The 18,220-nt window shown below is 32.0% G+C and overlaps 1 non-coding gene across 1 annotated transcript; it reads left to right on the top strand.

Annotated features, from left to right (window-relative positions):
• Positions 1-5,138: 5,138 nt before the first annotated feature.
• On the top strand, positions 5,139-5,245 carry LOC139850900 (small nucleolar RNA R71). Its single transcript, XR_011760276.1, has one exon. It is a non-coding gene; the product is annotated as a small nucleolar RNA R71 (small nucleolar RNA).
• Positions 5,246-18,220: the final 12,975 nt, after the last annotated feature.

Raw genomic sequence — 18,220 nt, 5'->3', positions numbered from 1 at the left:
TTTGATTTTCCTTTACCAAATTGTAACTTGTTATTTTCGTTCCTGGATTCTTTTCTTACTCCGTCCAATTTACCTCTGATTAATGATACTATTTCACATGGAAGGGTGTTATTATTACGTTTAGTGATCAAAGCGTTTAGCATTAGACCATGTTTTAGTTCACAGGAAGTCTTCATCTCGTAAAACCTAAAAAAAATAAAAATTCAGAATGGGGGGAGAAGACTAGTTCTTTAGGGTCTGCTAGGGAACGACCATTCGGATTCCATTTTCGAGAACTACACGAAAACAGAACATCTAACTCTAACAGAAATACATATTACCCTAAAAAGATTCGAACCTCCCCACACTTAGTTAGATGTGGCATTGAAATTGTGATTAACTTCGTTGTCAACTTCCATCAGACCATGTATGTAATGTTTAACTCTGTGACCATTAACTTTAAATTCAATCCCATTTGAATTGATTAATTCTACCATTCCGTACGGGAAAACTCTTTTGACTATGAATGGTCCAGACCATCTTGATTTCAATTTTCCAGGAAATAGCTTGAATCGTGAATTGAAAAGAAGAACTCTGTCTCCTTCTTTAAATTCTTTTGAACTTCTGATTCTTTTATCATGACATTTCTTCGTTCTTTCTTTATAGATTAACGAATTTTTGTATGCTTCATGTCTTAATTCTTCTAATTCGTTTAATTGACTTAACGATAGACGTCCAGCTTCATGTAAATCAAGATTACATGTCTTCAAAGCCCAAAATGCTCTGTGTTCAATTTCTACTGGAAGATGACATGCTTTTCCGTAAACGAGTTTAAAAGGTGTGGTTCCAATTGGAGTTTTGTAGGCTGTTCTAAAAGCCCAGAGTGCATCCTCCAATTTAATGGACCATTCCTTCGGATTTGATCCTACGGTTTTCTCTAGAATACGTTTTAAAGCTCGGTTGGTATTTTCAACTTGTCTATTTGTTTGTGAATGATAAGCAGTGGAGATTTTATGAGTTACTCCATATCTTTTAAGAACTTTCTCAAGTTGATTGTTACAAAAATGAGTACCCCGATCACTTATTAAAGCTTTCGGTGTTCCAAACCTTGCAAAAAGACGTTTTAAAAAATTGACTATAACTCGTGCATCGTTAGTTGGGAGAGCTTGTGCTTCCGCCCATTTAGATACATAATCAATGGCAACGAGAATGTATAGATTATTATGATATTTTGGAAATGGACCCATAAAGTCAATACCCCAAATGTCAAATACTTCACATACTTGAATGACATTTTGTGGCATTTCATCACGTTGACTTATTTTTCCGGCCCTTTGACAAGCATCACAGGATTTGCAAAGAAGGTGTACGTCTTTGAAAATTGTAGGCCAATAGAATCCAGCATCATAAACTTTTCTTGCTGTGAGTTGTGGCCCATAATGCCCTACTTTTGGTCCTGTGTGACAATGGTTTAAGATTTGACTAGCTTCATCTCCGAATACACATCTGCGTATTATTCCATCGGGACAACTTTTAAACAAATGTGGATCTTCCCAAAAATAGTGTTTTATATCACTAAAGAATTTCTTTCATTTTTGGTACGACAACCCTTTTTAAAGGAATCACATACTAAGTAGTTTGCATAGTCTGCAAACCATGGAATTTCATTATAATCTATCTTCAATAGATATTCATCAGGAAAGTTGTCTTGTATGGCCAATTCATTTAGAATTTCTAATTCGGGATTTTCAAGACGAGAAAGATGATCAGCGGCGAGATTTTCTGCTCCCTTTTTATCTCGGATTTCAATATCGAACTCTTGTAAGAGTAAGATCCAATGAATTAATCGTGGCTTGGCATCTTGTTTTGAAAATAGGTATCTAAGAGCAGAATGGTCGGTATAGACCACCGTTTTAGCTAGAACAAGATATGAACGAAATTTGTCAAAAGCAAAGACAATAGCAAGGAGTTCTTTTTCAGTAGTTGTGTAATTCGTTTGTGCTCCTTGTAATGTCTTACTAGCATAATATATAGGTTAAAATCGTTTTTCAATCCTTTGTCCTAAAACGGCTCCCATTGCAAAATCACTTGCATCGCACATAAGTTCAAACGGTAGATTCCAATTTGGAGTTATCATGATCGGCGCATTAGTGAGTTTTTCTTTAAGTATATTAAAAGATTTGATGCATTCATCTGAAAAGATGAATGGAGCATCCTTTTCTAGGAGTTTATTCATATGAGTGTCAATTTTAGAAAAATCTTTTATGAAACGTCGGTAAAAACCGGCATGCCCTAGAAAACTTCTAACTCCTCAAACATTGGTGGGATGTGGAAGTTTAGCAATTACATCTACTTTAGCTCTATCCACTTCAATTCCTTCCTTTGAGATTTTATGTCCAAGAACGATGCCTTCTTTAACCATGAAATGGCATTTCTCCCAATTAAGAACTAGATTTGATTGTTCGCATCTAATAAGCATTCGTTCAAGATTAACTAGACATGATTCAAAAGTATCACCGAAGTCTGAAAAGTCATCCATGAAAACTTCCATGCATTCTTCTATCATGTCGTGAAAAATTGTCATCATGCACCTTTGAAAGGTTGCAGGGGCGTTGCAAAGTCCAAATGGCATGCGTTTGTAAGTAAAAGTACCATAAGGGCACATGAATGTAGTTTTCTCTTGGTCCTCGGGTGCTATTGGAATTTGAAAATATTCGAAAAAACCATCAAGAAAACAATAGTAACTAATTCCGGCTAATCTTTCCAACATTTGATCAATAAAAGGTAAGGGAAATTGATCTTTTCTGGTGGCGTCATTTAATTTTCTATAATCAATACAAACACGCCATCCTGTTACAGTCCTAGTAGGAATAAGCTCATTTTTCTCATTTGTGATGACAGTCATGCCACCCTTCTTAGGTACGCATTGAACTGAGCTTACCCATGGACTATCAGAAATTGAATAAATTAAACCTGCATCTAGTAGTTTAATAATTTCTTTCTTAACAACATCTTGCATATTAGGATTTAGTCTTCGTTGGCGTTGCACATACATTTTATGACCTTCTTCCATAAGGATTTTATGTGTGCAATATGAAGGACTTATTCCTTTAATATCATGAATTTTCCATGCAATAGCTGGTTTATGAGCTTTTAGCACAGAAATGAGTTGAGATTTTTCATTTTTAGTAAGAGAAGACGATATTATTACAGGTAATTCAGATTCACCATGTAAATAAGCATATTCCAAATAGTTTGGAAGTGGCTTTAACTCTAATGTTGGTGGTTCTTCTATCGATGATTTGTATCGATATCTGTCTTCCTCTTTTAGCATTTGAATTTCTTCTATTGTTGGTTCATATCCATTAGCCATAAGTGTAGCTAACATTTTAGTTTCATCAATTGGTTCAGTTCCTTCTCCTAAAAAACATTCTCCTGTTCCTTGTAATTCTGGAAATTCTTCTAACAATTCTGCATGTGATTCTATAGTTTGAATATAATAACATGTATCATCTGAAGATTGCGGTTGTTGCATGGCTCTATCCACTGAAAAGGTAACACTCTCGTCCTCTATACTTAGGGTCAGTTTCTTACCAAACACATCTATTATTGCTTTAGCCGTGTTTAAGAATGGTCTTCCTAATATGAGAGGTACTCGAGAATCTTCTTCCATGTCCAGAATAACAAAATCTACTGGAAATACTAAAGTACCAACTTTAACTAGCATGTTCTCCATTATCCCTCTAGGATATTTTACTGATCGATCGGCTAGTTGTATGCTTATTCGTGTTGGTTTTAATTCTCCAAGGTCTAGTTTAGCTTATAGTGAATACGGCATTAAATTTATACTAGCACCTAAATCTGCCAATGCTTCTATTGAACTAAGACAACCCAGAAAACATGGAATTGTGAAACTTCCTGGATCAGATAATTTTTCTGGTATCTTATTCAACGGCACTGCAGAACAATTAGCATTCATAGTAACAGCCGAGAGCTATTCCATTTTCTTTCTACTTGTGATCAAATCTTTCAAAAATTTAGCATATCTAGGCATTCCTGAAATCACATCAATGAAAGGAAGATTTACATTTATCTGTTTAAACATATCCAAGAATTTGGATCGCTCGGCTTCAAGTCTCTCTTTTCTCATTTTACTCGGGTAAGGAAGTGGTGGTTGGTATGGTTTAACATAAGGTTTAGCCTTAACTGTGTTATCTTCATTAACCTTTTCAACTACCGGTTCTTTTTCCTTATCTTGCTCAGGTTGTGGTTCTTGTGAAGTAGGAATAGCTTCATCAGAAATTACAGGTATTTCAGGTGGTTTAAGTGTAATACCACTTCTTGTGGTAATGGCTTTAGCTGTTTCATTCCGGGGGTTAGCATTTGTATCACTAGGTAGACTTCCCGGTTTTCTTTCACCTATTAACCTTGCTAGGTTGCTTACTTCTTGTTCTAGATTTTGAATAGAAGCTTGTTGATTTCTAAATGCTTGAGCATTTCGTTCATTCGTTTGTTTCTGAGATGTCAAAAATTGAGTTTGAGAATCAACTAGCTTCGACATCATATCTTCTAAATTTGGCTTTTTATCATCAGTTTGTGGTGATTTGTTTTGAAAATTAGGTCTTTGCGGATTGTAAGTATTATTGGATACTTGTTGATTACTAGGACCTTGTTGGTTGTTGTATGGAACATTTCGGTTATAATTCTGGTTTTGATTGTAAATTGGTCTTGGCGGTTGATAATTATTCTGATAATTATTTCCAGGCCTTTGGTTTATGTATGAAACATTCTCTCTTTGTTCCATTGTTAGTTCAATACCGAGACAATCTTTTGTCAAATGTGGTCCTCCACACTGCTCACAACTAATTCGTATTGAGTGTATATCTTTAGTCATCTTTTCCATTCGTCTCTCGACAGCATCTATCTTTGCGGAAATGGAATCTAAGTCATGGCTAGAATCGGCTCTAGCTGCTTTAGATGATCTAACGATATCTTTTTCTTGGTGCCACTCATGTGAGTGGGAAGCAGTGTTATCAATAATTTTATAAGCATCAGTTGCTGTTTTCTTCATAATGGAACCACCAGCTGCTATATCTATGTCTTTTCTTATAGTGATGTCGCATCCTTGGTAGAATATTTGTACTTTTTGACAAGTGTCTAAACCATGTTGCGGACATCCTCTTAGTAATTTTCCAAATCTTGTCCAAGCCTCATATAAAGTTTCATTTGGCTTCTGTGCGAAAGTAACAATTTCTCCTTGAAGTCTAACGGCTTTAGATGCCGGAAAGAATTGTTTAAGAAATTTTTCAACTAGAACGTCCCATGTATCAATCGCCCTTTCAGGTAACGATTCCAACCAATCTTTGGCTTCTCCCTTTAAAGTTCAGGGAAATAACATGAGATATATCTGTTCATCCTCAACTTCTCTTATTTTAAATAGTTTGCAGATCCTATTAAAGGTACGAAGATGTTCATTTGGATCTTCCTTCGGTGCACCACTAAATTGGCATTGATTAGTTACCATGTGTAGAATTTGTCCTTTGATTTCATAATCTGGCGCATTAATGTCAGGTTGAGTAATTGCGTGACCTTGGCCAGTGCGTTTAGCTCTCATTCGGTCTTCCATACTTAGAGGTTCCAGATTTTCCATGATTGAATTTGTTGAATCTGAATCACTAGAGGATTCTGATTTAATGGTTCGTTCCTCAACAATCTCTGTTTGAATGATTGGTGGTTCCGGAGGAAAGATTAATGGTTCAGGATCTATGAATCGTCCCTGAATATTCTCCGGATTCTCAATTGTGAGGTCGGGTTCAAAAAATGGATTATCAGAAATTTGAATTGGAGTACTTGGTCGACTGGATGACGATTCTAAAGAAAAATCAACGGCGACAATATTTGCTAGATGTCTTGATCGAGTTACAGGTGGTGAATGTACAAAAGGTGGTGAACGTTTTGCTCGGTGCATTCACTGAATATCCTATTAGTTGTAAAAATAAGAAAAATTATATAAGTTATCAAATTAATAGACTTTTCTGATTTTGCCCACGTTTCGAATAGCCAAAAGATGCAGCAGAGGGGCAGGATTCGTTTGGTCTCAATATAATTGAGTACTGTTTGGCTCCAATAACCCGGTCCACGTACAAATTCAACTATTACTACGAACCAGAAAATTTTGATGTCTATCAATTTAACCACTTAAAATAATTTTTCGTTTAAATTTAAAGAAATTTTAGATAAGAAATAGAAAAATTCTATGTCCTAAAAACTAGAATGTCGAGAAATAAGAAAGAAAAAGAGCGCGTCGAAAAACGTCAAAAAATAAAAAGTCGAAAAATAAAAATAAGAATGTAGCGCGTCGAAACTTAAAAAGGAACTAAAAACTAAAAATTAAAAGTTGCGTCTAAAAATATTAAAGCTTAAAAGAAATTCTATATCCCAAATGGCAATAACTTAAAAAGGTACTAAAACTTAAAAAGGCGTCACAAAATTCTAAAGCACCTAAATCTTAGTCTAAAGAAAAAGCACTTAAGGGATTTTACGGCAAAGCCTAAAAATCTAGAAATAAAAATAACTATGGCAAAAACTATATTTTAAAACTAAAAACGAGCAAAAAAAAATACAAATATTACGCTAAAACAATTAAAAAGGTACAAAATATAAAAATATACTTAAAGTTGTAAAAAGTACAATTTTTATAAAAATATTATTTTTATATTATTTATTTTATAAAACTATTAATTTTATAATTTAATTATACTAATTAAACTTAAAATAATACAAATTAAATAATAAAACTAAAACTCAAATAATAAAATAAGTAAAACCTAATTAGGGTTTTAAATTAATTATAATTAATAATAATACTCCGTAATGATTGCAGTTTTAGGGTTAACTGTGGCGTGTCAGACACTCTCATGCGATCGCATGAGAATTTGCCTTCGGGCTCATGCGATCGCATGAGCTAAGGTTACGAGCCAGGTTACGGGCTGCTACAGTACTGGGACTCGAGAGTTTTTTTTTTTTTTTTTCTGTTTTAAATATATATATAATATATTTATATAAATTAAATAAAACTTATATTTTTACAAAATAAAGATAAAGAAACTTTATAGAACTTATATATTTAACAAACTCTTAAAAATATTTATATTTTTGTTTTTTCTTTTATATTTTTGAATATTTAAACGTATTTTTACAAAAACGTATTTTTATAGAAGTAAACTAAAAATAAAAATCTTTTTTTTTATATATAGCGTTGCGCTTCCGGCGTTTAAGCAGAATTGTCCCCGGCAGCGGCGCCAAAAATACTTGATGTGTGCGAGGTGTACTAGGAAATAGTATTATTTTTATAACGAAATACTATTAAATATGATACAATTTTACACAAGATATTATTTATTTATAGAATGGATATACCTAAACCTTGCTACAACACTTATAGGCAGTGTACCTAATCGTACAGTAGTGTAGTTTTTAGTAAGTCCGGTTCGTTCCACAGGGAATCTTTTAAACAAAGCTTAACGTTATATTAGTTTTACTTATAAAAATACAAATAACAAATATATATAAGTAATATTATTATTATAAAAAGGGGGTTTTACCGTTTAATGACCGGTTTGTCGATTTTAAAACTTTAGTCGCAGTTAAAACCTAATGTAAAATATTAAATAAATAAAAGACTTAATTTAAAGCGTAAAATAAATAACGATAATGAAATTGCGATAAATAAAAGTGCGATAATTAAAAAGTACGATAATTAAAAGTGCAATTAAATACAATGACAATAAATAAAAGTGTTATAATTAGAAGTGCAAATAAATATGAAAATAAAGGAATTATGCTTATTTAAACTTCCGTAATCATGATGTTTGATGTGTTGATTTTAGTTTATTCCCATGGGTTAATTGTTCTTTGTCCTGGATTATTTAATATGTCCGTCTGGTTTTTGTCCATAACAGTCCATCAGTCATAAATATAATGTGCGAGTATCCTCATCAAATTATTCATATATCCGAAGTCAAATATTTCAACTAATTGGGGACTTAAACTGTAACAAGGTTTTAATACTTTGTTTAATAATTACACCAGGTTATCGACTGCGTGTAATCCAAGGTTTTAATACTTTGTTATCAATTGTGCCAAGTGTCCTTGTACATAATTTCACCCCAGTTTTAATAATTCCATAGACTATTAATCCATTCCCGTGTCCGGTTAAATGAACGATTATTCGTACATATAGATATCCCGCCCATCGTGTCCGATCGAGTGTATATAGTTATTTCTAGGTACGTCCAATTGTAAATCTTTATATTAAAATTAACAAACTATCATTTAGTTAAACAAATATAAAGCCCATTAATAGCCCATAGTCTAATTTCCACAAGTGTCGTTCTTTTGTCCAAACCCCAATTATGGTACAAAGCCCAATTGCCCAATTTTAATATTTTTAGCTCAACATCATGATTACTTCGGTATTAAATAAGCATAATAATAACTTAGCTACGAGACATTAAATTAAAAAGGTTGAACATAACTTACAATGATTAAAAATAGTGTAGCGTTACACGGACATAATTTCGACTTACACCCTTACAACATTCGCTAACATACCCTTATTATTAGAAATTAAAATTAAAATTAAAATTAAAATATAATATATATATATATATATATATATATATATATATATATATATATATATATATATATATATATATATATATATATATATATATATATATATATATATATATATATATATATATATATATATATATATATATATATATATATATATATATATATATATATATATATATATATCGTATGATAGAGAGAAAGAAAAAGATTTGTTTATTTTGGCCAAAACGCGTTGAATTTATAGGACCTGGGCTGGATTTTAGAGCCATGCGATCGCATGGCTTTTGTGCCTCCAGGCCATGCGATCGCATGGCCAGCTGGGAGAAGTCACATATCTTTGTTTTCTTTGTTGTCGACGTTTATAAATGATAATATAATATATAAATAATTATAAGAATTATTTAAATATTATATTTTATTCATGTGCATAGTTAACTTGTAATTTTTAATCCGTTGTGTCGAGCGTTGAGAGTTGACTTTGGTCCCGATTCCGGATTTTCGAACGTCCTTGCGTACAATTTAATATCTTGTATTTTGCGTTTCGCTTCTTGTACTCTTGTAATTTTGAGACGCTTCTAATCAATAATTGGAACCTCTTTGATTGTATTTTGTACTTTTGAGCTTTTTGGTCGTTTGCGTCTTCAATTCGTCGAAAATGTATTTTGTCTTCACCTTTTATTATTTAAACGAATATCACTTGTAAATAGAACAATTGCAACTAAAAGCTTGTCTTTCTTGAGGGATAATTCTATGAAATATATGTTCGTTTTTAGCATTATCAACTTCAAAAATATTCCTATTTTAAATTCGAAAGTTTCAGAATTTAGAAACTAAAATAGTTTCTTTTATGATGTAATACAGACAGCACGAAGAGGTAAATGATTTTAGATAAGAATAATTATGGAAATATCTTTAGAAATATGGAGGATATTTATAATGAAAGATACGATGATATCTTAAAATTTCTAATATCAGAGGATGATGAAGAATATTGTCCGTAAGGGTTTAGAATCAGGAGCAAGGTATTCGATAATGACTTCAGCAGACACGGAATCATTTGGATTCTTTGAAGGTAGATTTCGTCCTTGTGATTTATCCACAGCCTTCTTCATGGTTTGCTCAATCCGTATTTTTCAGTACCAAATCTTCTCTTTTTCTGAGCTTTGCCAACACACTTGTAGTGACCCGAACTTTTCCATGTTTATATATATTAATTGAGATTGATATTTACATGATTAAATGTTTCCAACATGTTAAGTAATCAAACTTGTTAAGACTTGATTAATTGAAATATGTTTCATATAGACAATTGACCACCCAAGTTGACCGGTGATTCACGAACGTTAAAACTTGTAAAAACTATATGATGACATATATATGGATATATATATAGTTAACATGATACTATGATAAGTAAACATATCATTAAGTATATTAACAATGAACTACATATGTAAAAACAAGACTACTAACTTAATGATTTTTAAACGAGACATATATGTAACGATTATCGTTGTAAAGACATTTAATGTATATATATCATATTAAGAGATATTCATACATGATAATATCATGATAATATAATAATTTAAAATCTCATTTGATATTATAAACATTGGGTTAACAACATTTAACAAGATCGTTAACCTAAAGGTTTCAAAACAACACTTACATGTAACGACTAACGATGACTTAACGACTCAGTTAAAATGAATATACATGTAGTGTTTTAATATGTATTTATACACTTTTAATATGTATATATGTTTGCAGTTTATCTTATGTACACAACAGGGTAAAACAACGCATTTTCAAAGACTGGCATTAAGTTCAGCAAAAGCAACTAATTTTGACGACAAGATGCAAAATATATGTGAAATAACAACAAGACGGAATGAACAAATGATGTGCACCATTTATCATTCAGCAAACAAACGCCAATATATTTGGAAACTTTGGTAAAAATTTAATCATTTTCACACAAATCACCCTCAATAATTTAAATTGTTACTGATTTCTTGCAAATGAGGGCATTGCAAGATCTTAAGTGTGGGAAGGGGTTAAATTCTTTCGGATTTTAAAATTTTTATCTTAAACACTTGGTTACCATTAAAAATACTAGTAAAGCAGTAGTTGTATTAGAATCTAGTGCTCTCTGATAATAAAGAATAGCCCTAGTCTTATATACTGACTACCCAATTCTAGTAAAATTTTTCAAAATTTTTAATTAAATGAATTCAAAATCATGTTTATACATATTTATGAACGATAAAACTAGGTTTTAACACCGAAATTATTGTTACCTCGGAAAGGACATAAATTGAGAAAACAACTAAAATGTTAAAATTCATTTAAAATGGAATAGAGGACGATAAAAAGGAAAATAAAAGCCAAGTGTGGGAAAATTTACCAAGTTATCTTAAACATATGTCACATATATCTGTAACAAATAACTGAAAATACTTTTGCTTTGGACTAAACTAAACTGTTTTACCCAATGAAAGAAAAGAAAAGATGGATCTACACGATGAATCAATTCCATCATTAAAAGGAAGTAAAGTCTTCCGAAAAAGACACGCGCTTCTTGATTTAGGTCATGAAGTTGTCGTCCAGACCAGCTGTAGGTTGACGAAAAATCTAGAAAAGTCATCACTAAAATCAGCAGGAAATCCACGGACCTCAGCATTAAACAGGGTCGCCAAGTGGTCAGACTTATCCTAACCATGAGACGATCTGTCTTGTAAAATGGGGAGGATACCATGCAAATTAGCTGGATAAGACTAATGAATCAGATCCCCAGAAAGGATAATCTCCTTAAAGATTAAAAATCAGCTTTTAAGACTGATATTACTCAATCCTAGAGATTGACCTTAAAGATTGAGAATTCAAACTCATGGAATTCAATGATATCTAAACTCGAGCTTGAACGAGAAAATATTTTGATCAAAATTATAAACCGATTTGTTTTCTGAAAACCCATTTTCAATGCGTTCATTACCATTGAACGTAAAATCCTAGGAATTCACCTGGAATTCATTAGGTCACCTGAACTAAATCGGGTGTCAACCGTAAGAACGGTGGTTGCATAGTGGTCAAAGACAGGACCTTGTGCCATACCGAAAAATCATAAGGGTGAGCTTTACTATTGCTCCTACCAAGGATAGTAATTGCGTCCGACACATTATAGACCATAATTAAAAGCATGTCAGGGGACATTGCCTTAACAGTTGCTTGTTCAACGCTTTCCTTTACAACCGGACGGTAGTTTACCGAAAGGTAATATACGGGACAAGTAAACTGGACGTGTTGCTTTCCAAATACAAGGTTAGCAAGTGGGTGACACAAAACCGCAAGTTTTGAGCTAAAATTTTCAAATCTGAAACCCACCAAACCCACAAAAATATTTTGCAAACACCGGTAAAGGGTTATCCCGGAAAACTTATCTAGGGTAAAAACTAGATTTAATTTTCAAAAGATCAAATGTTTTCATAAAGATCCAATTTCCTTAATGGATCTAAATTTTTATAGTCATGTGGGACTGTAAACCATATCGTTACTACCATTGTTTATACCGCCATATAGAAATCACTGATGTACAAAGTGTGAAGAATAAAGAAGTGATTCTTGTATTTCAAGACGATATTGCTTGAGGACAAGCAACGCTCAAGTGTGGGAATATTTGATAATGCTAAAAACGAACATATATTTCATAGCATTATTCCTCAAGAAAGACAAGCTTTTAGTTGCAATTGTTCTATTTACAAGTGATATTCGTTTAAATAATAAAAGGTGAAGACAAAAGACAGATTCGACGAATTGAAGACGCAAACGACCAAAAAGCTCAAAAGTACAAAAGACAATCAAAGAGGTTCCAATTATTGATAAGAAACGTCTCGAAATTACAAGAGTGCAAGATTCAAAACGCAAAGTACAAAATATAAAATTGTACGCAAGGACGTTCGAAAATCCGGAACCGGGACCAGAGTCAACTCTTAACACTCGATGCAACGGACTAAAAATTACAAGTTAACTATGTATATAAATATAATATAATATATAATTAATTATATTAATTATATATATATTATATTTATAAATAAAAACCGTCGGCAGAGAAAGACTCCAAAGTTGTGAGCTGTAATTTCATTCTCCGCGACTCGCGGAGTTTGAAGGCAAAAATGCCGCGAGTCGCGGAGCCCCAAATTCAGAAACCCCCTATAAAGCTCGCGCATTCTGATCGTAAAATATCATCTTTTTCTTCTTCTCCTCATACGTAAACTATATATATATATATATATATTTATAATTTATATTTTAATTTTAATTATAATTCTAATAATAAGGATATGTTAGCGAATGTTGTAAGGGTGTAAGTCGAAATTCTGTCCGTGTAACGCTACGCTATTTTTAATCATTGTAAGTTATGTTCAACCTTTTTACATTAATGTCTCGTAGCTAAGTTATTATTATGCTTATTTAATCCGAAGTAATCATGATGTTGGGCTAATTACTAAAATTGGGTAATTGGGCTTTGTACCATAATTGGGGTTTGGACAAAAGAACGACACTTGTGGAAATTAGACTATGGGCTATTAATGGGCTTTATATTTGTTTAACTAAATGATAGTTTGTTAATGTTAATATAAAGATTTACAATTGGGCGTCCCTATAAATTACCATATACACTCAATCGGACACGATGGGCGGGGTATTTATATGTATGAATAATCGTTCATTTAACCGGACACGGGAATGGATTAATAGCCACTAGAACAATTAAAACAGGGGTGAAATTATGTACAAGGACACTTGGTATAATTGATAACAAAATATTAAAACCTTGGATTACACTCAGTTGACAACCTGGTGTAATTATTAAACAAAGTATTAAAATCTTATTACAGTTTAAATCCCCAATTAGTTGGAATATTTAACTTCGGGTATAAGGATAATTTGACGAGAACACTCGCACTTTATATTTATGACTGATGGACTGTTATGGACAAAAACCAGATGGACATATTAAATAATCCAGGACAAAGGACAATTAACCCATGGGCATAAAACTAAAATCAACACGTCAAACATCATGATTACGGAAGTTTAAATAAGCATAATTCTTTTATTTCATATTTAATTTCCTTTATTTTATATTTAATTGCACTTCTAATTATCGCATTTTTATTGTTATTGTATTTAATCGCACTTTTAATTATCGTACTTTTTAATTATCGCAAGTTTATTTTATCGCACTTTTATTATTCGCAATTTCATTTATCGTTATTTACTTCATGCTTTAATTTAAGTCTTGTATTTATTTTTAATATTTTACATTTGGTTTTAACTGCGACTAAAGTTTTAAAATCGACAAACCGGTCATTAAACGGTAAAAACCCCCCTTTATAATAATAATATTACTTATATATATATTTGTATTTTTATAAAAGTAAACTAATATAGCGTTGAGCTTTGTTTAAAAAAGATTCCCTGTGGAACGAACCGGACTTACTAAAAACTACACTACTGTACGATTAGGTACACTGCCTATAAGTGTTGTAGCAAGGTTTAAGTATATCCATTCTATAAATAAATAAATATCTTGTGTAAAATTGTATCGTATTTAATAGTATTTTTGCACTAAAAATAATACTATTTTGTATACACCCCCTACGACATCAAGTTTTTTTGGCGCCGCTGCCGGGGAACTCTTTTAAAAGCCGGAAGCGCAACGCTAATATAAAAAAAAAAAAAATTTAGTTAACTTTTATTAAAATTCGTTTTTGTAAAAATACGTTTTAATTATTCGAAAATATAAAAAGAAAAACAAAAATTTATGTATTTTTAGGAGTTTGATAAATATTTAAGTTTTATAAAGTTTCTTTAGTTTGTAAAAATATAAGTTTTATTTAATTTATTTTATAAATATATTTTATAAATATTTAATCCGAAGTAAAAATATATATATATATATATATATATCAATCTATTTTTTTTATTGTTATAAAGTATTTTATTTTTATCTTAGTTATTAAAGATAAGTTTTATTTAAATTATATAAATATTTTAATAAAATAATATAAACAGAAAATATAAAAACAGAAAACAGAAAAATAAAAAATAAAAAAAAAAACGCGTAAATTTTAAACTGTTTCAGAGTTGAATTTCTGAACCCCGCGACTCGCGGGGTTTACTGCCTTGAATACCGCAACTCGCGAAGAAAACCTGACACGCGACAGAAGCCCTAATCCTGCATTTATTACGGGGTAATTAATTATTATTATTATTATTTAACCCTGATTATTATTATTATTATTAGTTTTATTTTTAGTTTTACTTTTTATTTATTTTATATTTTAGTTAATTTAGTTTAATTAATTTGTAAAATTAGTAGTTTTAATAAATAAATAATATAAAAATAATATTTTTAAAAATTGTAATTTTTACAACTTTTTGTATATTTTTATATTTTGTCCCTTTTTAATCGTTTTAGCGTAATATTTGTATTTTTAGCTCATATTTAGTTTTAAACTTAGTTTTTGCCATAGTCATTTTTACTCCTAGATTTTTAGGCTTTGCCGTAGAATTCCTTAAGTACTTTTTCTTTAGACTAAGATTTAGGTACTTTAGAATTTTGCGACGCCTTTTTAAGTTTTAGTTTCTTTTTAAGTTATTTCCATTTGGGATTTAGTTTTTCTTGTAAGCTTTAATATTTTTGGACGACTTTTACCTATGTATCAATTATCATTCCAATTAGTAATCTCAATTTGCGATTATAATTTTAAGTTAGTTGTAGTAATAAGGTTAGGTTAGTCATGTATTTTTAAGTTTTTATAAGTTTCTTTTATTTTTCCGTCACCTTTTATTTTTTTTCAACCATTTTTCTTTTTCAACCTTTTTCCGACGAACTCTTTTTCTTTCTTATTTCTCGCTATTCTAGTTTTTAGGACATAGATTTTTATTCTACTTCTTATCTAAATTTCTTAAAATTACGAAAATTTATTTTAAGTGGTTAAATTAATAGACATCAAAATTTTCTGGTTCGTAGTAATAGTTGGATTTGTACGTGGACCGGGTTATTGGAGCCAAACAGTCCTCAATTATATTGAGACAAAACGAATCCTGCCCCTCTGCTGCATCTTTTGGCTATTCGAAACGTGGGCAAAATCAGAAAAGTCTATTGGTTGGATAACTTATTATAATTTTTCTTTCCTTTTTAAAACTAATAGGATATTCAGTGAATGCACCGAGCAAGACGTTCACCACCTTTTGTACGTTCACCACCTGTAACTAGATCAAGACATTTAGCAAATATAACCGCCGTTGATTTTTCTTTAGAATCGTCATCCAGTCGACCAAGTACTTCAGTTCAAATTTCCGATAATCCATTTTTTGAACCCGACCTCACAATTGAGAATCCGGAGAATATTCAGGAATGGTTCGTAGATCCTGAACCATTAAACTTTCCTCCGGAGCCACCAATCATTCAAACAGAGATTGTTGAGGAACGAACCATTAAATCAGAATCATCTAGTGATACCGATTCAACAAATTCAATTATGGAGAATCTGGAACCTTTAAGTATGGAAGACCGAATGAGAGCTAAACGCACTGGCCAAGGTCACGCAATTACTCATCCAGACATTAATGCGCCAGATTATGAAATCAAAGGACAAATTCTACACATGGTGACTAATCAATGTCAATTTAGTGGTGCGCCGAAGGAAGATCCAAATGAACATCTACGTACCTTTAATAGGATCTGCACACTATTTAAAATCCGAGAAGTGGAGGATGAACAGATATATCTCATGTTATTTCCCTGGACTTTAAAGGGAGAAGCCAAAGATTGGTTGGAATCGTTACCTGAAGGGGCGATTGATACATGTGATGTTTTAGTTGACAAATTTCTTAAACAATTCTTTCCTGCATCTAAAGCCGTAAGACTTCAAGCAGAAATTGTTACGTTCACACAGAAACCGAATGAAACTCTATATGAGGCATGGACAAGATATGGAAAGTTGTTAAGAGGATGTCCGCAACATGGTTTAGACACCTGTCAAATAGTACAAATATTCTACCAAGGATGCGACATCACTACAAGAAAAGACATAGATATAGCAGCTGGTGGTTCTATTATGAAGAAAACCGAAACTGATGCTTACAAAATTATTGATAACACTGCTTCCCACTCACATGAGTGGCACCAAGAAAAAGATATCATTAGATCATCTAAAGCAGCTAGAGCCGATTCTAGCCATGACTTAGATTCCATTTCCGCAAAGATAGATGCTGTGGATAGACGAATGGAAAAGATGACTAAGGATATTCACTCAATACGAATTAGTTGTGAGCAGTGTGGAGGACCACATTTGACAAAAGATTGTCTCAGTATTGAATTAACAATGGAACAAAGAGAGAATATTTCATACATAAACCAAAGGCCTGGAAATAATTATCAGAATAATTATCAACCGCCAAGACCGATTTACAATCAAAACCAGAATTATAACCGAAATATTCCATACAACAACCAACAAGGTCCTAGCAATCAACAAGTATCCAATAATACTTACAATCAGCAAAGACCGAATTTTCAAAACAAACCACCACAACAAACCGATGATAAAAAGCCGAATTTAGAAGATATGATGACAAAGCTAGTTGAAACTCAAACACAGTTTTTCACATCTCAGAAACAAACCAATGAACAAAATGCTCAAGCATTTAGAAATCAACAAGCTTCTATTCAAAATCTGGAACAAGAAGTAAGTAACCTAGCAAGGTTAATAGGTGAAAGAAAACCGGGAAGTCTACCTAGTGATACAAACGCTAACCCCCGGAATGAAACAGCTAAAGCCATTACCACAAGAAGTGGTACAACACTTAAACCACCTGAAATACCTGTAACTTCTGATGAAGCCATTCCTACTCCACAAGAACCACAACCTGATCAAGATAAGGAAAAAGAACCGGTAGTTGAAAAGATTAATGAAGATAACTCAGCTAAGGCTAAACCTTATGTTAAACCATATCAACCACCACTTCCTTATCCGAGTAAAATGAAGAAAGAAAAACTTGAAGCCGAGCAATCCAAATTCTTGGATATGTTTAAACAGATAAATGTAAATCTTCCTTTCATTGATGTGATTTCAGGAATGCCTAGATATGCTAAATTCTTGAAAGATCTAATTTCAAATAGAAAGAAAATGGAAGAACTCTCGGCTGTTACTATGAATGCTAATTGTTCAGCAGTGCTGTTGAATAAGATACCAGAAAAACTATCTGATCCAGGAAGTTTCACAATTCCATGTTTTCTGGGTAGTCTTAGTTCAATAGAAGCATTGGCAGACTTAGGTGCTAGTATAAATCTAATGCCGTATTCACTATACACTAAACTAGACCTTGGAGAATTGAAACCAACCAGAATAAGCATACAACTAGCCGATAGATCAATAAAATATCCTAGAGGGATAATGGAGAACATGCTAGTTAAAGTTGGTACTTTAGTATTTCCAGTAGATTTTGTTGTTCTGGACATGGAAGAAGATTCTCAAGTTCCTCTCATATTAGGAAGACCATTCTTAAACACGGCTAAAGC

The sequence above is a fragment of the Rutidosis leptorrhynchoides genome, chromosome 5 (genome assembly GCF_046630445.1).
Source record: "Rutidosis leptorrhynchoides isolate AG116_Rl617_1_P2 chromosome 5, CSIRO_AGI_Rlap_v1, whole genome shotgun sequence".
In the NCBI taxonomy this organism is placed as follows: Eukaryota; Viridiplantae; Streptophyta; class Magnoliopsida; order Asterales; family Asteraceae; genus Rutidosis; species Rutidosis leptorrhynchoides.
This window is presented reverse-complemented; position numbering and strand designations above follow the sequence as displayed.